The sequence below is a fragment of the Tenrec ecaudatus genome, chromosome 15, assembly GCF_050624435.1.
Source record: "Tenrec ecaudatus isolate mTenEca1 chromosome 15, mTenEca1.hap1, whole genome shotgun sequence".
Classification (NCBI taxonomy): domain Eukaryota; kingdom Metazoa; phylum Chordata; class Mammalia; order Afrosoricida; family Tenrecidae; genus Tenrec; species Tenrec ecaudatus.
This window is the reverse complement of record NC_134544.1, coordinates 100,547,608-100,569,123: the sequence shown is the minus strand read 5'-3', so window position 1 is coordinate 100,569,123 and position 21,516 is coordinate 100,547,608.

Genomic DNA, 21,516 nt, shown 5'->3' with positions numbered 1-21,516 from the left:
TAACCGGAAATTTGCCAGCGCTTTCCTTCTACTAGCTTTCCCTTGCCTCTTATGGTGTGACCGGAAAATATAACAAAGTAATAAAAAACACAAAATGTTGGACAGCTGACAAATGTGATGCACAATCGTAATGGCTTCCCTCTAAAAGTGTTAACTAGCATTGCTGCTAGGTATGACTCATAACAGCACATCCTAGAGTCCTGTTTTTAACCTTTTCACTGTTAGGATCTGTTTTTATTATGCAATGAGAGTGGCAGACATCGCTTTAAAACGTTACCGGAAATGATCGTGTCTAGAAACGTCCACAGGCCTCCAGAAAAGACTTTGGGCCACCTGTATAGTGGTCTTCTGTAGTTAAAGGGTTAAAGAGGGAATTGTGTGTACAGTATTGCCTCCATCTCCCCTAAGCGCTATTTTTTTATAACAATTTTTTTCTATTTTCATTTTATTTCAGAGAATTTGGGGCCACAAAAAATTACCTGAGCAGTCGCAGGCAGCCGGAAGGCCACCAGTTTGACACCCCTGACATAAGTGAATGTTATGAGAAGTGCTAGTAAAAAAATCAGGTGAATAAATATAGCCTGAAGATGCTAATATCAAAAATCACACTTCATGTAAAATATGAACCAAGTCAACTAACCAAACAAACTCACTGACATCAGTTTCACCCTGTAACACATGGAGGAGATATGCTTGTGTTTTCCTCAGGCTGTAACTCTTGACAAGCGTTAAAAGCCTTGTCTTTCTCCATGGAGCGACTGGTCCTTGGAACTGCTGGGTTGGCAGCCCAATGGGGCTCCAAGAGGGCTCCAATACAGGACAGAAAAAGTGAACATTTCAGTGAACTTCATAGGAAAAATAAAATTTATGTAAAATGACTTCAACAGTCAACTTAAAACTGGATGAATTATCTTTAAAAATTAAGCAACAGAAATATAATTCATCAAGCACTTTCAGAGAAACATGCAATAGCTATCCTGATTAACACTAAAAGCTGAACCTTGGAAAAACAAGTAGAAGTACAGAAAACTTTAGCTATGAAAGATATTTGTGTAACCCTATGTGTTATACAGAAACCTGAATGTAGTGAAAGTTCTCAAATATTGTGTTACCATTGGGATGATTGCCTCTTAAGTACATAGTATTTAGAAATAATGACCAGCAAATTTGAAACTCAGTATTGACCATAATGGGCAGTCCAATGTAGTTCTGGCTTTCTCATCCTACTCCCGTCCCCACCACCCGACCCATGCCATGGCTATACACTCAAAAGTAACAGAAAAAAAATTGGGCAAAACAAAGCAATTTAGAAGTTGTTAAATATGTGTTATATAATAATTTTAGTCTAATTCCTAAGTTATATTATCTTTAGAGACATTTTAGGATTAAAACTAGATATACAATTATCTTTAAAAAAGTGAAAGCATAGCTTAAGGAGCCCTGAGTGGGATGGAGGTAAATGATCCACAGCTTTGTCTCTAACACAGAGCCTGGCAGTTCAAACTCAACTTACGTCAGATCATTGAAAAATACACCCACCTCATTTTACTAAGACAAGCAAGGTAACCCTATCACAGAATAAACACCCTGTAGAATACAGTAGCACTGCACCAGAGCATTAGCTTTAAGGCTGTAACCTTTATGGAGTCTGACTGTGCCATTACTCTCTAGGCATCCCTTTCTTTCTCTCTTTTTTAAAAAACATTTTATTAGGGGCTCATACAACTCTTATCACAATCCATACATATACATACATCAATTGTATAAAGAGCTCATCTGTACATTCTTTGCCCTAATCATTTTCAAATAGGCACCCCTTTCTCCTGTTTCTCCAAGAAACAGTTGATGAGCTTGAACCAATGACTAGTATTTTACATCTAAGAGCTTAAAATCATTGCCTCTCCTGTTTCCATGTGCACGAGAAGCATCAAATTGAAAGAGAAAACCAAACATGTCTATGTCACAAATACTCTGCATCATTGGATGCATTTATCCTCAGTAGGTGAACATTAGAGAGATTCTAATTAAAATCAAATTATGACTCGCAATCAGAGGCAAAGTGTATTTCATTGAACTCAAACGGAAAGCTTTTCTTAGAGAAAACAAACAAAAAATCTGAATTCTGATACAAATTTATATTGTTTCAATATTTTATGATTTGAAGGAAAAAATATCAAGGAACTGGCATTGACCTCTACTAGATTAACATTTCAGTCCTTGGAAAATTGCAGGCTTGTTGAATAAAAGGTTCAGAGAAAATATAGGAAGATGTTCGTTGAGATGAAATGACATGGTAACTGCAGCAATCAGCTCCAGCATAACAATTGTAAGGATGGCCATGTTTTGGGCAGAATTGATTCCATCTTGACATAGGCTAACTATGAGTAAGACTTGAGGGTATGTATGAATCAGGACCAATTCCATAGCCCAGAACAACAATAACAGCCTAAAACATCAAATCAAAGGCACGTATTTTAGGATCCATAAAGAAAATGTAATTTATGAATTATGCATCTAAAAGAAATATTCTCACCACAGGAATGAAAATCTCCCAGGACAATTTTCATTGGATTAGACCCACCCAGATGCCAATGTGAAAATCCTATCAGTCTTTTATTAGACCTGTGTTATCTCCACCCACCTTGTCATTGATCCACTCTTATACCACACCTAGTAATCATCTGAGAATCAGCAAAAACAAACTAAATGCAATGCCTTTTTCCTAAAGCCTTAGAGAATTTCACTAGAAAATGGAACAAAACAGATTTAATTGCAAACCCAAAAATCTTAAAAGGAAGAATTTAATTAGAAAAGAATTCTTTAAAATCTCCAAAATACGTATGTCATTTTTTGTTGAATAAATGTGAAAATCATAGTTCACTTCTTTAAACTTGAAACCCCTAATAACGCAAACAGTTAGAATGTTTAGAAGCTAACTTAGAAGATGATTTGGTTTGGTTTCTCCTCAAAAGTACTTTCAGAGAGGCCTGGTGACATATTTTGAAAAAACAAAACAAAACTTTGAAGACACTATGAGGCACGGTTCTCCTTTGACAAACATGTGACACCGTAAGTTAAAAACAACTGGATATCAAATTATCTAAAAACTCTTGACACTGCGAATATGAAGACAACTATCACAAGCTTTAAAAGATGTCCTCTGAAATTGTCACTGGAACAACCAGGGGCAGTGAGATGAAGGACCAGCCCTCCACCATGACTTTCACTTTCTCCCTCTCTCCAGACAACAGCTGCCGTGAACAGGGGTGGGAAAATTCTACGGACAGCCACTCCAGAGAGGGAATGAGTGAAATGTTGCAACATAACTCTGGATGGCAAGCTCCAAGATGCTGAGTGGGTCCCTGTGCTCATTCTGACCAATCTGCTCCTAAAGGAATCCTGACCTGTGAAGGTTAAACTGCATCTGCTCAGACCTCAGGGAGAGCCAAGTGGGTGAGGCCAGCCCTCTAAAATCTAGGCTCCAGCACCCTTAGTCACTGAAAGACATTGAGTCAATGCTGACTCATAGAGAAACTATAGGACAGGGTAGAACTTCTCTTGTGAGTTTCTGAGTCTGTACCTTTTACCAGAGTATAAAGCCCAGTTTTACTCCCACCCCTCCAACCTGTCAGAAATAGTTAGGAAAAAGTTCTAGTCACACTACTTACCTTTTCAGTGCACAGTGGTAGAGGCTGGCAAGTCTCAGATATCACTCTGGAACCTTCTCTTGATTCAAGTAGGTTGAGGGCCTGATGAATCCCAGATGGGCAGGTTAGATGGTAGGCTGATTCCTCACAGGCTGTGCAAACAATGAATCCAAGCTATGTAGGAAATATGGCAAGATGCTGTCTCACATCTGGAGATCTACACTTCTGGTGAGTTTCTGAACCTGGCCAAAAGCTGCACAGCTTTCAGAGAGAATCCACTTATATTTATACTGGGGGAAACCACACCCACCAGGATACCACCTCCCACTCCTGGCTGCTGACAGCAAATCTCTTCATGGAAGTGATGGCATTATGTCAAACATTGATATGTAGGCTGACATCATGGCCGAGCCAAGTCGACACAGAAACTCAGTCCTTACACATGACCCACTGTGCCATTAACCCAAGTGATTTCAATAACATAAAAACTGTGAAAGGGAACGAGGGAGGAGCAATAACCTTCTAGAAATAGCTTTATGAAACTGAATCTCATGTACACCCTATGGCTTTGACATTTTGACTATTTATCAAGCTGGCTCCTGCACTTAGCTCCAATTCACTGTCATTATGTCGATTGCTACTCAGAGCCGCTTTCTAGAAAATAGGAGAAGTGCCCCTTTGGGTTTCTTTCTTTTTAACATTTTAGGAGGGACTCACACAACACTTATCACAACCCACACATACATCAATTGTGCAAAGCACATTCTTTGCCCTCATCATATTCAAAGCATCTGCTCTCCACTTAAGTCTTTTATATCAGATCTTCTTTTTTCCCCCTCCCTCCCCACTCCTCCCTCCCTCATAAGCCCTGGATAATTTATAAATTATTATTTTGTCATATCTTGCCCTGTCCGGCATCTCCCTTCACCCCCTTTTCTGTTGTCTGTCCCCCAGGGAGGAGGCCACACGTAGATCCTGGTAATCGGTTCCCTCTTTCCAAACCACTCACCCTCTACCCTCCCAGTATCGCCCTTCACACCCCTGGTCCTGAAGGGATCATCCTCCCTGCATTCCCTGTGCCTCCAGGTCCTATCTACACTAGTGTACATCCTCTGCTCTATCCAGATTTGCAAGGCAGAGTTCGGATCATGATAGTTGAGTGGGGAAGGAAGCATTCAGGAACTGGAGGAATGCTGTATTCTTCATCAGTGCTACATGGCACCCTGACTGACTCATCTCCTCCCCTAGACCCCTCTGCAAGGGGATATCCAGTGGCCGACAAATAGGCTTTGGGTCTCTACTCTGTACTTCCCCCTTCATTAACAATGGTAAGATTATTTTTCTTCTTCTGATGCCATATACCTGATCCCTTCGACACCTCATGATCGCACAGGCTGGCATGCTTCTTCCATGTGGGCTTTGTTGCTTCTTAGCTAGCCCCTTTCGGTTTCGCAAACTCTGAGACTCACTGCCATCCAGGAGAGAGGAAAATGGCCCTACAGGAGAGAGGAAAATGGCCCTGTCCGTTTCTGAGTCTGTAATTTTTGCAAGTGTAGAAAGCCCTGTCCTTTGCCCCCAGAACAATTGGCTGTTTGAAAGTCCAGACCTTGGGGATCACAGTCCAACTCTTAACCACTATACCACCTGAGATAACATTGGGTTTATTATACTGTAACTCATTTCAGGAATAGATGGCCTCGTATCTCTCCCCAGTGATGGGTTGGTAAGTTCAAACCACTGATCTTATGGTTAGTAGTCAAGACCTAATCAACTATGTTTCCAGAGCTTCATTTCTCTATAGTACAGGAACAGTCATTCGTCCCACTGAATGTGTTTAGAGGATTGCCATCTAGAGAAAAGTCCAGCACCTTTTTGTAATTCTTAAATGTGTTTAAGGAAGCATCGTTAATTGTGGGTTTTTCCATTCAACACTCATTTTTTTATAGATTAGGTGGATAGAATTCAAATTAAGGGCATCAGCCATAGGATAAAGCTGTCATCTCCGTTAACTCTGAGGCAAGGTCCTTGTCTGCTGACAACATTTGTGGGCCTGACCTGCCTTAGACAGCAATCTGTATGTTGGCATCAGTGTTACTTTGGGTTTAAGAGGTTCACTGGGTAGGGTCTTCTGGTGCACAGAAGAACACTGATATAGCTCTCCTTTCTTGCTGTAGTCATGTCCTGCCTTCTCAATTCTCTATAATGCTTTCAGAGAGGAAAGGTTGTGGAGTCACGCCTCAGGAAAATCCCTTTATCTCAGAAAGATTACGAAGAAATAAAGAATTTACTGCCACACTCTGAATCTTTGTACCATGGAATGCTTTCTTACATGATTCCATTATACCTGATCCATTCTGCAGTGCCACATTTTATCATATAAACCAAATCCAGTGCCATTGTGTCCATTGCCCCTCATAGCCGACCTATGGACAAATTAGAACTGCTCCCTAGTTTCCAAATGCTACCAATCACAGGCTCCCAAAATAATTGGTCCTATTGCATACCCTCTTCTCAGGAAAAAAGAAAATCACCCACCACCTAGCTGCCAATTGAAAACGTTTGTATTATAGCACATAATTCAGAATAAAATGAAAATAACTCTCACTTCCATTGAGTATGAGCAGATTAATAGCGACTATGTAGTAAAGGGCAGAATTTACCCTGTGGTTTCTCAGACTGTAGCTATAGGAGTAGAAAGCCACATCTTTCTCCCATAGAATAAAGTACAGTTATCTGCTTTCTACCACAGGACCATTCCATTTCCCTCAAGGAGCAATATCAGGTACTTTGGTAAACACTGTAATAAGTCTTTATGGGAGCAGAATTCTCATCTTTCTCAATTGGAGACCTGGTGCATATGAAGCCTCCAACTCTTGATTAATAGACCAAGACCGCCTACTACTCGACCAGAGATCCAAATATTACACTACTAAATAACTGCCACACTACTGAGAATTATGATCCCAAGAAGTCAAGTCAATACAGGCAATGAACCACTGCACACAGCGAAAATATTAAGACATGTCCTGAAGGCCCTGAACAGATAATGAGGTGTGAAAGAGATAGTGAAAGGTACACGCAAATCTGTTTGCTCTGTTTATACTAAGTAGAGCAAGTAAACCCATATATTTCAGAATCCAATAGAATACACTCAATTCTCCCCCCCAAAGACACCAGAATATGTTACATAAGCTCATTATATAAGAAAGTAATTCAACTTATGTAAGGCTTTCACAAACAGAAATTTATTCTCTCCCAGTATGTTTCGATAGAACGATAAATGTAGGTGACTGGTTATAAGGGATGGCTTTAACTACAGTTGGCCCTGAGGCAAGGTCCTTGTCTCTATTAAGATTTAGGGTCCTGGCATTCCACCTCCTGGTCCCTAGGAATGTGTCAAGTCCAGGGTGTTTGCAGAGAGTCTGAGACTTCTCAGATGAACCATCTGACCCAAATAGGGAGCAAAGCAGTTCAGATTGAGGAGATTCCAGCTGTAATCCACCACCTATTTTTGGATATAATCTGGCTGCACCATTTTGAGGATATCCACATCAATGGGAAGTCTCAGCACAATAAATTCCAGCTTCCTACAACGCAGGAATTGTGTGCATCACTACAAACTGTGGGTATCCTTGAGAAGAATGGGCATTCCAGAACACTACATTGTGCTTATCTACAACCTTTACATGGATTAAGAAGCAGATATGGGAACAGAACAACTCAATATTGCATGGTTTTAAATCAAGAAAAGTGTGCCAAAAGGACAAACATATCCGTTTTGAAAGAGTGTGACCATCGTTCTTCTTAAAGGTGTGGATGGTGACACTTCCTCTTACATACTTTCAATCTATTTTAAGAAAAGACCTGTCCTTGGAGAAGGACCCTGAAAAGAGCAAGGCCCTTGACATGATATATTGACACAGTGGCTCCAACATGGAACACTCACTCATCTATGCCAGGAAATGTGCAGGACAGTTCATTGGCCAACTGACTGGAAGAGATCCATTCTTGTACCCGCTCCAAAGAAACGTGGCCAGACAGAATGCTCACCTTGTAAAACGATAACATTGATGTCACATTGAAGTAAAATTTTGCTGTAAATCAGGCAATGAATGCAGCAGGACATTGACAGAGAGCTGCTGGAGCTTTATGCTGCATTTAGAAGAGGATGTAGAACAAGGGCTCACCACTACTGAGGTGAGATGGATCTTGGCTGAAAGCAGAGGACCCCAGACTGTAAAGACATTTGCCTGTGTTGATTTTAATTTACTATGGGTAGCTTTGAGAAGAATGGGAATTCCAGAACACTTCATGGTGCTCCTGTAGACCCTGTACATAGATCAAGAAGCTCTTTTGGAAACAGAACAAGGGAATACTGCATGTTTTAAAATCAGGGATGTTATGTGACCTCTCCCTATAGTTATTTATCTATATTCTGAAAAAATAATCAGAGAAGCTAGATGGGGTTTTTTGCCCCCAACAATATTCTTTATTAAAATGTTATTGGGGGGCTCTTAAATTCCTTATAACAATCCATACATCAATTTTAGCAAGAATATTTGTACATATGTTCCACCATTATTTTCTAAACATTTACCTTCTGCTGAGGCTTGTGAGGCAGACTAGCAAAAGAAACTCCATTTTTGTAAGCTGCTAAGAAATTTGCCTGTTCCTCCCTCCCTTCTCAGAAAATTGACCGAGTTGACCCACCCATTTTCCCTCTCTTTATGGGAAATTGCCTGCTGGTGGTTAACTTTAGAATGCACGCCCATGTTCCCAGGTTCTGGACAAATCAATTAGTTTTGATTAATCTTCATTATATCCTTAGTTCTAATTCAATATTGTTCCCTTGGATATTATAATCTGAATGGTGTAGTTTGTTTTATTATGGTAACTAGGATGTTATAATCAAGTTTAGTATTTTTTTAAATTAATAAATCTTTTTATTGGGGCTCATATAACTCTTATCACAATCCATACATACATCAATTGAGCAAAGCACCCTTATACATTCATTGCCCTCGTCATTCTCAAAATTCGCCTTCCACTTGGGTTCCTGGAATCAGCTCCGTTTCCTTTTTTTCCCCCTCCCTCTCCTTCTCCCTCTCCCTCCCCGCTCCCCCTTCCCCCAGCTCCCTTTATATTTTATAAATAATTATTTTATCTTATCTTACACTGCCCGGCATCTCCCCTCACCCACCTTCCCATTGCCCATGTCCCAGAGAGGGAAGTTACACATAGATCTCCAAGATCGGTTCTCCCTTTCTACAACCACTTCCCTCCCAGTGTTGCCACTACCACCGCTGGTGTTGAGGGGTTCATCCGTCCTAGATTCCCTCTATTTCCAGATTTCTATTGCACCGCTGTACATCATCTGGTATAACTAGGTCTGCAAGGTAGAATTGGGGTCATGGTAATTGGGAGGGGAGGAAGCATTCAAGAACTAGAGGAAGGTTTTGAGTTTCATTGTTGCTACACTGAACCCTGAGTAACTAATCTCCTCCCCACTACCCCTCTGCAAGGGATGTTCAGCTGTCTACAGATGGGCATTGGGTCCCCATCACGCACTCCCCCTCATTCACGATGATGTGATTCCCCCCATCCCCCACCTTTGTTGTTTGAGACCTGGTCTCCTCTGCTCTTCATGATCACCATGTTGGTGTGCTGCTTCCATGTGGGCTTTGTTGCTTCTGGGCTAGATAGCCGCTTGTTTGCTTTCAAGCCTTTAAGTCCCCAGACGCTATATCTCTCAGTAGCCGGGCACCATCAGCATTCTTCACCACACTTACTTATGCACATCTTCGTATTCAGTGTTTATGTGAGGAAGGTGATCACACAATGATTGTTTTTGTTCCTTGGTGTCTGCTACCTGGTTCAATCAATACCTTGTATTCACTTAGGCCATGTGCTTTTTCACTGTGGGCTTTGTTGCTTCTGAGCTAGATGGCTGCTTGTTTGCCTTCAAGCCTTTAAAACCCCAGACTCTATATCTTTTTGATAGCCGGGCACCATCAGCTTTCTTCACCACGTTTGCTTACACACACGTCTGTTTTCAGTGATCATGTCGGGAAGGTGGGTATCATGCAATGACCATTTAGCTGGGCGAGGTGCTATTGTATTGAGGGAGTTTGCGTGAGGAGACCCAATGTCCATCTGCTACCCTACTACTGAACCTATAAATATATGCACATGTCTATTTCCCCCGTAATCATAAATATATTTACATATGTACATGTCTGTATTTAGGCTTCTCTGGATCCACTTTGCCTCCTATTCCTTTTCTCTATTTCCTTAGCTTTCTGCCCGTCCCACTACCATGTTCAGCCTTCTGCCCGTCCCACTACCATGTTCAGCCTTCATTCTGGTTTCAGTAATTCCTCTCAGTTACCTTGCCCTTGGTCACTCCTTACCAGTCCTCCCATCCCCTCCCTCCTCTGGTTTTGAACCACTCCCTTGTCCCTGTGTTGGCCAACACCTCCTCCCTTCCCCTACCTCCCACGCTTTCATGTCCTTCCAGGACCGTTGTTCCTGTTATATTCTCCTCTCATTGTTTGTCCAGCCTTTCTTCTCTAGGTGCACTGCTGATATAGTAATATGTGCATACAAATGCAGATGACTTTTACAGCACCCAAGTTGCACATATGAACATGGCTTCGACAGCAGCAACACCAACACGCTGATAAGCAGAAAAGCCACTAACACACAAAATTTACAAGGTAAAAAAAAGGCAAAACAAAAAGATAGCGAAAAAAGAAAAAAAATGCTGGTAGTTCAAGGTCTGTTTGTTGGCCTTTAGGTGTGTTTTCCAGATAAAACTTGTGTGGTGCCACGTTCTGGCCCCAAAGTCCATCCTTTATACTCCCTCGGGATCTCTTTGTTCTGCTTCCCCCGCTGCTCCATTGCACGCCCCCAGTGTTTTCCTCAGTGTGGTGGGTTCAGCTCAGTCGCACATCCCCCACTGTGTCTCAAGTGCTGTCTCATGTAGGGCCATGTGTTGGTGCAGGATGTCGCATCTTGCAGTGTGGCCAGCTCTATGGTCCTCTCTGTACAATGGGCCCTTCGAGCTGGGCTATCAATCTGTGGGCTTAGTGGGCCCAGGTGTACTCCACTATATCCTTTCTCCTTCCTTTGTTTCAGCTTCATTCTGGATGTGTTGTGGTGCATCAGTTCCTTTCCCACACCAGATCATCTATTTTCATTTTCTGTGGTACTCCCTTCGAATGTGGGGGTCGGGCCAATTCTGGATTGGGCCAGCATATGGTCCAGCCTCTTTGTGTAGTCCTCCATATTTTACATTGCCCTCCTTGTTTGGTGTGTCATGGTGGGGTCCGTATGCATGTTCCAGTTCTGTGGGGACACAACCAATACTCTCCCAGGGTGGGTTAGTGCCCTGTTCCTCCCCATACCATCCACTCAGATTCTCCCCATCCTGGTTTCCACCCCACCCCCCCTGCCCCACTTCTCCTTCTTTTTGCTAGACTCTCATGTACCTCCCTAAGTGTGGCCTGCCCTTCCTCCAACTATCTATGCTTCCCCCCATTTATTGTGAGATGGATGTTTATTTTTCTATTTCTGTCATGCTGATTGCACTTATCACAGGGGACTCATGTTGTACCTGTTCCATTGAGTCTGGCCTTACCTCGCTTAACATAATGCCTTCCAGCTCTTCCCATGAAATAACGTGTTTCATGTGCTCATCCATGCTTTTCAGTGCTGCATAGTACTCCATTGTGTGTATGTGCCAAAGTTTACTAATCCACTCGTCTATTGATGGAAACTTAGGCTGTTTCCAATTCTTTGCGATTGTGAATTGTGCCACAATAAGCATTGCAGCGCATATGACTGGTCATATTTTATTTGCTGCTTCCACCGGGTATACGCCCAGTAGAGGGATTGCTGGGTCATAAGGTAGATCAATTTCCATTTTCTTTAAGTATTGCCAGATTGCTTTCCACAGTGGCTGTACAAATCTACATGACCACCAGCAGTGGAGGAGGGTTCCTATTTCACCACAGCCCCTCTAACACTTGTTGCTCTCTGATTTGCTAATCTGGGCTAGCCTCAGGGGTGTTAGGTGGTATCTCACGGTTGTTTTGATTTGCATTTCTCTTATGGCTAGGGACTTCGAGCACTTTCTCATATGCTTATTGGCCATATGAGTCTCCTCTAGTGAAAGTTATTTTCAGTTCTTTTGCCCACTTCCTTAGGGGGTTAACTGTTTTCCTCTTTTTGATGGTGTTGTAGATGAGCCCTTTGTCTGATGTGTCATTACTAAAAACCTTCTCCCAGTCTGTGGGTGTCTTGTCACCCTCCTGGTGAATTCTTTCGAGGTGCACAGGTGCTTTATTCGAATTAGATCCCATTTGTCGATTTCCAGTTCACCTGTGTGTGTACCCTTCCCTGTTGCAGTAAGCCAAGAGCTCCCTGGGCCAGTTCTCTGAGATTAGTCCTGATTCCCTCCTTAATGGTCCTGATGGTTTGGGATTTAACTTCTAGGTCTGTGATCCAACTTGAGTGTATTCTTGTGCATGGGGTGAGGTAAACATCTTGTTTCATCTTTCTACATGTGGATATCCATTGTTTCCACACCACTTATTAAAGAGGGTATCCGCTTCCCACTTGATGTTTTTGGGACCCTTGTCGAAGATCAGTTGTCTATATGCTGCTGATGTTACTCCTGGGCTTTCTATTCTTTTCCACTGGTCTGAGTGTCTATCGTTGTGCCAGTACAACGCTGTTTTGACTACTGTAGCTGTGTAATAGGCATTAAAATCAGGTAGGGCGAGTCCTCCAATTGTGTCCTTCTTCTTGAGGAGTTCTCTGCTAATTCTGGGTTTCTTCCCTCTCCATATGAAGTTGGTGGTCAGTTTTTCTGATTCTTTGAAGAAGGTTGATGGTATTTGAATTGGTATAGCATTGAACTTGTAAAGTGCTTTAGGAAGAACTGTCATCTTTACTATGTTAAGCCTACCTATCCATGAGCAGGGGAGGGTCATCCATTTGTGGAGGTTGCTTTTGGTTTCCTGTAATAGGGTTATATAATTATGCTTATATAGTTCCTTAGTATTTTTTGTTAAATATATTCCTAGGTATTTCAGTTTGTTTTTAGCTACTGTGAAGGGCACTTCCCTCTTAATTGCCTCTTCCTTCCATGGCCCTCTCCGATGTGTATAGAAAACCTACCGATTTCTGTTTATTGATCTTGTATCCTGCTACTCTTCCGTATTCCTCTATTGCTGTAAGTACTCCAGCTGTGGATCTTTTGGGGTCTTCAATATATAGAATCATGTCCTCTGCAAATAGCGATAGTTTCACCTCCTCCTCTCCCAATTGGATCCCTTTGATGTCCTTCCGCTGTCTTATGTTGTTAGCCAGAACCTCCAAAATGACAATGAATAGAAGTGGGGACAGGAGCATCCTTGTCTTATACCCTTTTTCAGTGGGAATGTTCTTGTCTTTTCTCCATTGACTATGATCTTGGCCGTTGGTCTTTCATAAATAGCTTGTATGAGCTTGAGGAACTTACCTTCCAATCCTATCTTTCTGAGTGTCTTGATTAGGAATGGGTGTTGGATGTTGTAAAATGCCGTTTCTGCATCTATGGATATTATCATACGGTTTTTATCCTTTTTCTTCTTGATGTGGTGTATGATATTGATGGATTTTCGGATGTTAAACCATCCCTGCATCCCTGGGATGAATCCACCTGGTCGTGGTGGATGATATGTTTTATATACCGCTGTATTCTATTGGCCAGTATTTTGTTAAGGATTTTTGCATCTATGTTCATTAGAGATATTGGCCTACGTTCTCTATACCTGTGGGGTCTTTGCCCTGTTTGGGTATCAAAGTAATGCTGGCTTAATAAAATGAGTTTGGGAGCTTGCCGTTCTCTTCTCTGTTATGGAATACTTTGTGGAGGATCGGTATGAGCTCTTCCCTGAACGCTTGGTAAAATTCTGCTGTGTAGCCATCTGACCCTGGGGTCGTTTTCCTTGGTAGGTTTTTTATGACTGTCTCTATTTCTTCCTTCGCTATGAGTTTGTTGAGGTTCTTGATCTCTGTCTGAGATAATCAAGGAAGAGATTGTTTTTTCTAAATATTTATCCATGTCTTCGAGGTTTCTGAATTCATTAGAATACAAACCTTCATAGTACTTTGTGATTATACTTTTTATCTCATTGGGGTCTGTTGTTATTGCCCCCATTTCATCCCTCATCGTGCCTATTGATGTTTGCTCCTTTCTATCCTTGGTAAGCTTTGCCAGAGGGCTGTCAATTTTGTTGATTCTTTCATAGAACCAGTCTTCTAGTTGCGTTAATCTTTTGCATTGTTCTTTTGTCTTCCCACTGGTTTAACTCTGCCCTGATTTTTATTATTTATTTTCTCTTGCTATTGGAGGGGTTGTTCTGTTGACTCTGCTCTAGTTGTTGGAGGTTTTGTGTTAATGTATCTGTCATACGCCTTTCTTCTTTTTTCATATATGCATTTAATGATATCAAGTTACATCTAATAACTGCCTTTGCAGTGTCCCATAAGTTTTGATACGTTGTATGCTCATTCTTGTTAGTTTCTAGAAACTTCCTAATATCCTCTCTGATCTGGGCCTGTACCCACTCATGTCGCAGGAGATCCTTGTTTATTCTCTAATTGGTTGCCCTTGCTTTTCTGGATGCCCTCTTATTAATCACCAGCTTTATGGCATGGTGGTCTGAGAAAGATGTCTGGATAATATCTATGTGTTTGAATTTATTCAGGCTGGACTTGTGTCCCAGCATGTGGTGTATTCTTGAAAAAGATGCATGTGGATTGGAGAAGAATGTGAAACCTTTTGCTTTTGGATGAAAAGCTCTATAGATGTCTATCAGGCCCTGTTGCCTAAGTACATTGTTTAGCGCTCTGGTCTCTTTGCTGAGCTTCTTTCCCAGTGACCTGTCTTTCTGTGATAGTGGAGTGTTAAAGTCCCCCACTATTATTGTTGATTCCGTGATTTCTTCTGTCATCTTTTTAATTGTTTGACGAAATTTGCCGCACTATTATTAGGTGCGTCAATATTCCATATGCAACGTGCTTCCTGGTTTACTGAGCCTTTGAGCATTATGTAGTGTCCCTCTTTGTCTTTTTTTATGGTTTGGATCTTGACGTCCATTTTGTCAGAGATTAAGATAGCCACTCCTGCCTTCTTGGAGTTACCATTCGATTGGTAAACTTTCTGCCAGCCCTTTATTCTTAGCATATTCTTGTCTGCTCGCTTAAGATGTGTCTCTTGCAGGCAGCAGATTGATGGGTTATGTTTTCTAAGCCAGTCCTCCAGCCTCTTTCTTTTAATGTACGAATTGAGTCCATTGTTATTCAGAGTAATTATTACTATCTCTGGATTTATAGTTTCCATACTCTGTTTTATGTTTTGAGTCTTTACGTATCTCCCTTCATATCATTGTGCTGTGTTTGAGTGGAGCGTTTCTATCATGTCCTCTTTTCCATCTGAGACCCTGTTGTCCTGGTACTTGTTGCTGGCATGTTGTTGGCTTCTAGATGGAGATGGGCTATATGGTGGTCTCCTGATTGTTCTAGGTGGAACTTGATCCTCTGGCCATAGGTCTTCAACCAGTATGTTCCACAGGGTTGGGTGACTTGCAGCATATATTTTGAGTTCTTCCTTGTCCTGGAAGACCCTTATCTTACCCTCTAAATTAATGGATAACTTGGCAGTGTACAGGATTCTGGGGGAGGCATTTTTATCTTTCAGCTTTTGGAAGTTGTTGCTCCATTCTCTCCTCCTCTTCATGGTATCTGCTGATAAGTCTGAGCATATTCTTATCTGTTCTCCTTTGTACGTGACTGTCTTCCTTTCTCTTGCTGCTCATAAAATTTTCTCTTTTTCCTCTACGGTGGATATTTTACTATTATATGTCTTGGCGTGTTCTTCTTGGGATTTAGCTTAGCCGGCGTCCTTTTGTTTCCTGTATGAGTGGCTGTATCTCTCTTGTTAGGTTGGAAAAATTTTCTTCCAGAAATTCCTTTGCTATCTTGGCTGTCAACTTGTGTGTTGTATTGTGTTCCAGTAAACTGATTATTCGAATATTATTCCTCTTCATAGCATCTGTCATTGATCTCAGGCTGTTTTCTGTTTCTTTAATTTTCCTATCTGATTGTTTTTCTCGCTTGCTTCATTCTGTTTGAGTGTCCTCGAGTTCACTGATATGATCCTCTGCCTCCTCAAGCCTAAACGTAGCTTCTGTGACCTTTTGTGTGGCTTCTGATACCTCCTCTGTTAGTTTCTGCAGTTCCCTTTCATGGGTAGAATTCATCCCCTTTATTGTGCACTTCACCCCCTCTAACATTGCATCCTTATTCTGGGTAGCTTCTCTTAGCTCCTTTATTACTGCAAGCAGAGTTCTGAAGATTTCCTTTTGTGGCTGATCTATATCTGTTTCTTCTATTAGCAATGTTAGGTCTGTTACTGTTCTCGTTTCACTGTTTTTTGGGTTTTTTTGTTCGGAGTGATGTGGTCTGTGATTTTTCCTTGATCCTTTCATAGGCCCCATGCTTCTGGGAGACCGGGGTAACCTTATCTATGTTATTGTTAAGGATTCTTTCAGGCAATTGCCTATGACCTACTCTAAGGGTGAGTCAGGCTGTTGTGTAGGTCGAGTTCTCCGACGGCTTGGTGACCCGCAGTGGTGAGATGTTTCAGCAGCTGGAGTGGGGTCTGGAACCTCAGTGAGTGCTCTCACGCTGCTTTGACCTCGTTTGACAGGGTACCCTTAGCAGCTCCCTCTTTTTTGGGGGGAGGGGGGATAGTAATAAAAAGGATTTAAAAGGTTAACGATTTAAAAATAGTTTTTAACAAAATATTGGACAGAGGAAGAAAAAATTGGAGTGAGAGGAAGAAGAATAATCTATAAAAGAGGAGGGACAAGCTCTGATAATAATAGAGGTGAAAGGAGAAGGAAAAAGAGAGAAAAGGAGAATCTATAGAAAAGGGACAGAAGAGAAGTACTAGCAATAATGAAAAAAGTAGGAAGGAAGGAGAGAGAGAATACAGCACAGAAAGTAAAAGAAAGGAAAGATAAAAAACAATGCTAGATGGAAGATATGTAGATGTGTATATGTAAAAATTTCCTCTTTTTCCCTCTAAGCGCTGGTGATGCCTAATAGAATGCGCAGGTGCTTGATTTCGCATTGTCCCAAGACGTGGTGCTGATCTGGGCTCCGGAGCGGGGCTATGTGGTGGTGGTGGGGAGGTGGTGGGAGTGCTCGTCAGCTCAGCAAGCCCTCCCAGGTCCCTGCAGGCCTATAGAGTTGAGCCTGTGGTCAGAGGCTACACAGGTGGGAACCGCTCCCCACTGGCGGTCCTGCACTAGCTGGAAAGTGCTTGGGCAGCTAAGGGTACTGAGAGGAGGCACAGGGCACAGTGTTTGCCTCCTGTGGTGGCTGGGGAGGGCTCCAGCAGGCTTAGAAGCTGGCACCGGGGACCCCACTTGGCCCCTATGTGGTGTGAGCCAGCTGGAGCACACAGACAGCTCTGCAGTTAATGCAAAGCCGAGTCCCAGGTTCCCCAGCAGGCAGAATGTTTATTGTTTAATCTGCCCGGGCTGTGAGCTGTGCGGGCCGACTTCTCAGCTGAGCCACCTGGACAGCGGCGGCTTGGCGCGAAACTGCAGAGAGAAATGGCGCCCTTCCTCCGCCCAGGCTCATAGCTCAGAGCCGCGGCCGCTGGATCCCTGCAGCTCACGGGGGGAGGGGGGGAGAGTGTGTGCTATGCCAGTCCACTGGAGTGCAGAGCTCTGTCACTCATGCTCTCTTGGCAGTGGCACCCACTCCAGCACCAGGCGCTGGGAGGGGCCCTCGTTGGGCAGACTCAGTGGCCCGGGCTGCGGTACTCTGTGGAAATGCAGGGTCGTGGGTAGGTGTGGGTTGGTCTATGGCTCGTGCCAGCGGGAAGTGCTCAGCGCAGGATCCCGGCTGGGAGTGTAGCGGGGGCTAGGCTCCCGGGGGTGGGAGGCCGGGCACACGGAGGGCCAGTGGAGAGGTCCGCGGCAGCAGTGTGGGTGGATGATCCCCCGTGGGGGTCGCCAGACAACCCGCAGGTTTGTTACGCGGAGCTTGGATGAATGGAGGGAGGGACGCGGGCCCGAAGGAAGATGGCTGCCATGAAGGAGAGGAAAGCTTCTCTCCTAGTGGGGTCCTGCGAGTGGGCAGCTGGTGTAGGGGATCACGCGACTTGCTGCGCTTGTCCAGGCAGGGCAGGCAAGTGACTCTGGGCTGGGGTCCGGTCTGGGGATGGAGCTTAGGCTAGTGGCCAGTGTGATGGCTGCAGCCTTGTGACCGGAGATGTCCCAAGAGTCCTGTTTCACCGAGACCCCTGATTCGGAGAAATGCATGGGGTGGGGCTGGGGTGCTGTCCCTGGGGGGATATTTCACTCACCAGATTCCTACCATTAAGCTACCTGGACACCAAACTCGGAGGAGCTCTCGGAATATGTGGGTGCTCCGGTCGGCCATCTTCTTTTTTCCCGTTTAATCATTGTTTTGAGCTCTTACAAATATCATAACATTTCATAATTCAATCACATGGAGCAGTACTGTACAATTGCTACCACAGTTTCAAAACATTTTTTCTTGACTTCCTTGATATCACCTCCCCTTTATCCCCTCCCTTCCCTGTCCTCAATTTCTTTATTTTGGAAAACAGAACCTGGATGAAAGCAGCCTTATCTCTATGCTCCTGATCACAGGGCTTGGAAGAGCGTACTAGTGTTAGAAGAAAACCTCCTCAAGCTCCAAGGATAAAGCTAGAGCTGAAATGCACAATCTCCAGATGGAGTTTTCTCCACAGCTGCCCTATATTAAGATGTTAGTATACAGCTCCTACAGGCGCCTGACTTCTTGCTACTCAGCTAAGAGATGCCTAGCTTTAAAAGCAATCAGCTTCCCTTTATCACTTCGTCTCCCAAATGCCCTCTGGATCAGTCCTATGGGACGGTTGTATAATTGAAGGGCAGAAATAAAAAGGCTTTATATTCTTTCACCTATTTATGGATAGCAATAACCCCCACTCCCAACACACACACACACACACACACACACACACACACACACACACAAACACACACACACACACCTACCAACCTAACAACGTAGGCACAACTTTTACCCTGGGGGTTCTTGAAATAATTGGGTGAGCAACTTAAGACCAGTGCCGAGGGCAGGTGAATTGAAGTAACTGTCTCCTGAGTGGAGAGAACAATGACATGTCTGCTCTTGTAGTTAAAACTGCTGGCAGATAGGAATAAGCCATGTGCTTGTATGAGGTATCATTAAGGTAACACTATAATGAGAGGATATCATGAGGATAATTTTTAATTAGGAGAATGTGACTGGGACTCTTCTTCAACTTAAAAATGTGAATTCCTCTCTCCATCCAAATACTTGGCCTTGCAATCTTCTTTAATTTTGAGAAAAAATAATTAGTCTGTATCCTCTCTTCATGGTCCTCATTTTTCCACAGCCTAAAACTTATCATGGAGTGTTTAATAAGAATTCAGGATATTTCAACATTCACATTTGTCCATTCTGTTTGTGACTGTGCCTTCTGGAGTCTTGCATGACTCGCTTCTATATAAATTCACTGTTAAATGACCTTGCTATCTTATTCCGGAATTGGAGATGAGGCCACTCTACTCGGTTTTGCTGTCTGCTTTATCTTCCTTAATTATACCCACTATTCCTAAGGGCCCAATTGATTGTGGGGCTGGATCCCATGGTTTACATTTGCTTAAACAGTTGGTGTACAAATCTAAATATCACTTGTAACTGGTCTTACTTACAGGCATATGCATATTAACCTTCCACTGACAGAATTATTCTTCAGGGAATATCTTGCCATGTACTGTGTGATGATGAATACGATGCCAAGCTTCTTTCATTTGTCAATCTCAGCCTTATAAACTACTTGATTATCTAAGTATAAATAGACAATACCACACTAAGTTTAATAATTCATAAACAATTGATTTTTAAACATTCCATTTTATTTTGACAACTTGCAGATTTTTCTTGATAGCACTTCATATATACCATCTTCACATTTTTAGAATATGTGTGCAGCTATTTTTTCTCATTTTCAGTGTTTTCCTCCATCCACGTCATTAATGTTGACTTTACTTTGAGGATTTAGTACTTCGTCAGTATTATTTCCTTGTCATTAAACCTAAAGGGTTCATGTTCCAGAAGTAGATCACCAGGTCTTCCTCCCCACCCTTATTTCTGGAGATTCCACTAAGACCTCTCTACCATGGGTGATCCTGCTTCTATTTGAAATACTGGGTGGCACTGCTTATGGCATCACAGTAACATGCAAGCCACCGCAGGACAACACTGAGGGAGAAGTGATGTAAGCTAGAATACAGGTTCCCTAAACATGCTGGCTCATCCATACCCGAAGATATTAGACCACCACGTTTGCCCATCAGAGCTCAGGTTTAGAAACTTGCTCACTGTTATCCATTATCTGAGCAGTGTCAGTGTTGGATTATGAATTTCCTGAGGAAGCAATAAGGCTCAATTCTGTGCATAATGCTGAGTCAGTCTCGCTGTTATTTCCCCGGTGTAAAACACCATTTGGTTTAAAATGACATTTTTGGTGCCATGAACTAAAATTTCAAGTGAGAAAATTTTCCCAATGACATTACCTTGTCAGGCAGGCACTGGAGACTGCTGTAGGGACAAATCTGAGGTGTTTGCTTGGATACAACGTGATCATCAAGGGTTACACACTACCACTCTATGTGTGTTTATATTTCTTTAAAATTTTCCGTTTTCAATTTCTTTCCCATTTCTGCCTCCCCGTGGCTATGCTCCACTGAGAGAACAACAGTGGAAAGGGGAGCAGTTAACCTTCCTGGCTGTACAATATCAGTAATTTTGTACCCAAATACTTCATTATTTGTGAAGTCAAAAAAATTCATAATTAACTAATATCGGTATTCTAACATGACGGCTTCCCAAAACCGAATGGCAAGTTATTTATTCCTGGTCTAATACCATTTCTGCAGGCGTTGCACCCTCCACTCCCTGAAGTAATGATCAGGCCCAGAAATTTCTAAAGGTTATTTTGTTCACTGGATCCCTCTCACTGCTTCTAGAAATCGTATAAAACTGAGGAGCGGATTGTTGCTCTTTGACCGCGGTTCCTCCCCGTAATCTTTTTTTTCGATGACCTCATCGGTCAAAAATAATTGTAAGTATGGCAAAGCTTTCTTCTGTTCAACGTCTACATACATAACAGGTGCTCCAGAAAATGGGAATCTTAGTGGAGCTGGCTCATCCATACCTGAAGACAATAGAGTATCTCATTTGCCCATCACAGAGCAGGTGTAGAATCTTCCTAACTGTCATCCTTTCTCTGAGTAGTGTCGTTTTCGGATTGTGAATTTCCTGAGCAACCACTATCCCGCAATTATGTGCATAATGCTGAGTCAAGGTCACTGTACTTCTCTGGTCTAAAACCCCTTTTGGGTTAAAATGACACTCTTTTGAAACCATGGACTATAATTTCCAGTCAGAAGATTTTCTCAATGACTTAAAAGGGCAAGCAAGCACTGGAGAGTGGTCCATGGATAAATCTGTGGTATTTTGCTTGGATACAATATAATCCTGAAAGATTACACTGTACCAATCTTTGTTTGTATGACTATTTAAAACGTGCCCCATTGAATTTCCCACCCAGTCTCGCCTGCCGGTGGCTATCCTCCCCTGGGAGAACAACACTGAAAAGGGGAGCAGTTAACCCCCTGGCTGTCTAATTATGTCTGTACTTTTATACCCAAATTCTTCTTTATTTTTGAATTGAAAAAATTCCATA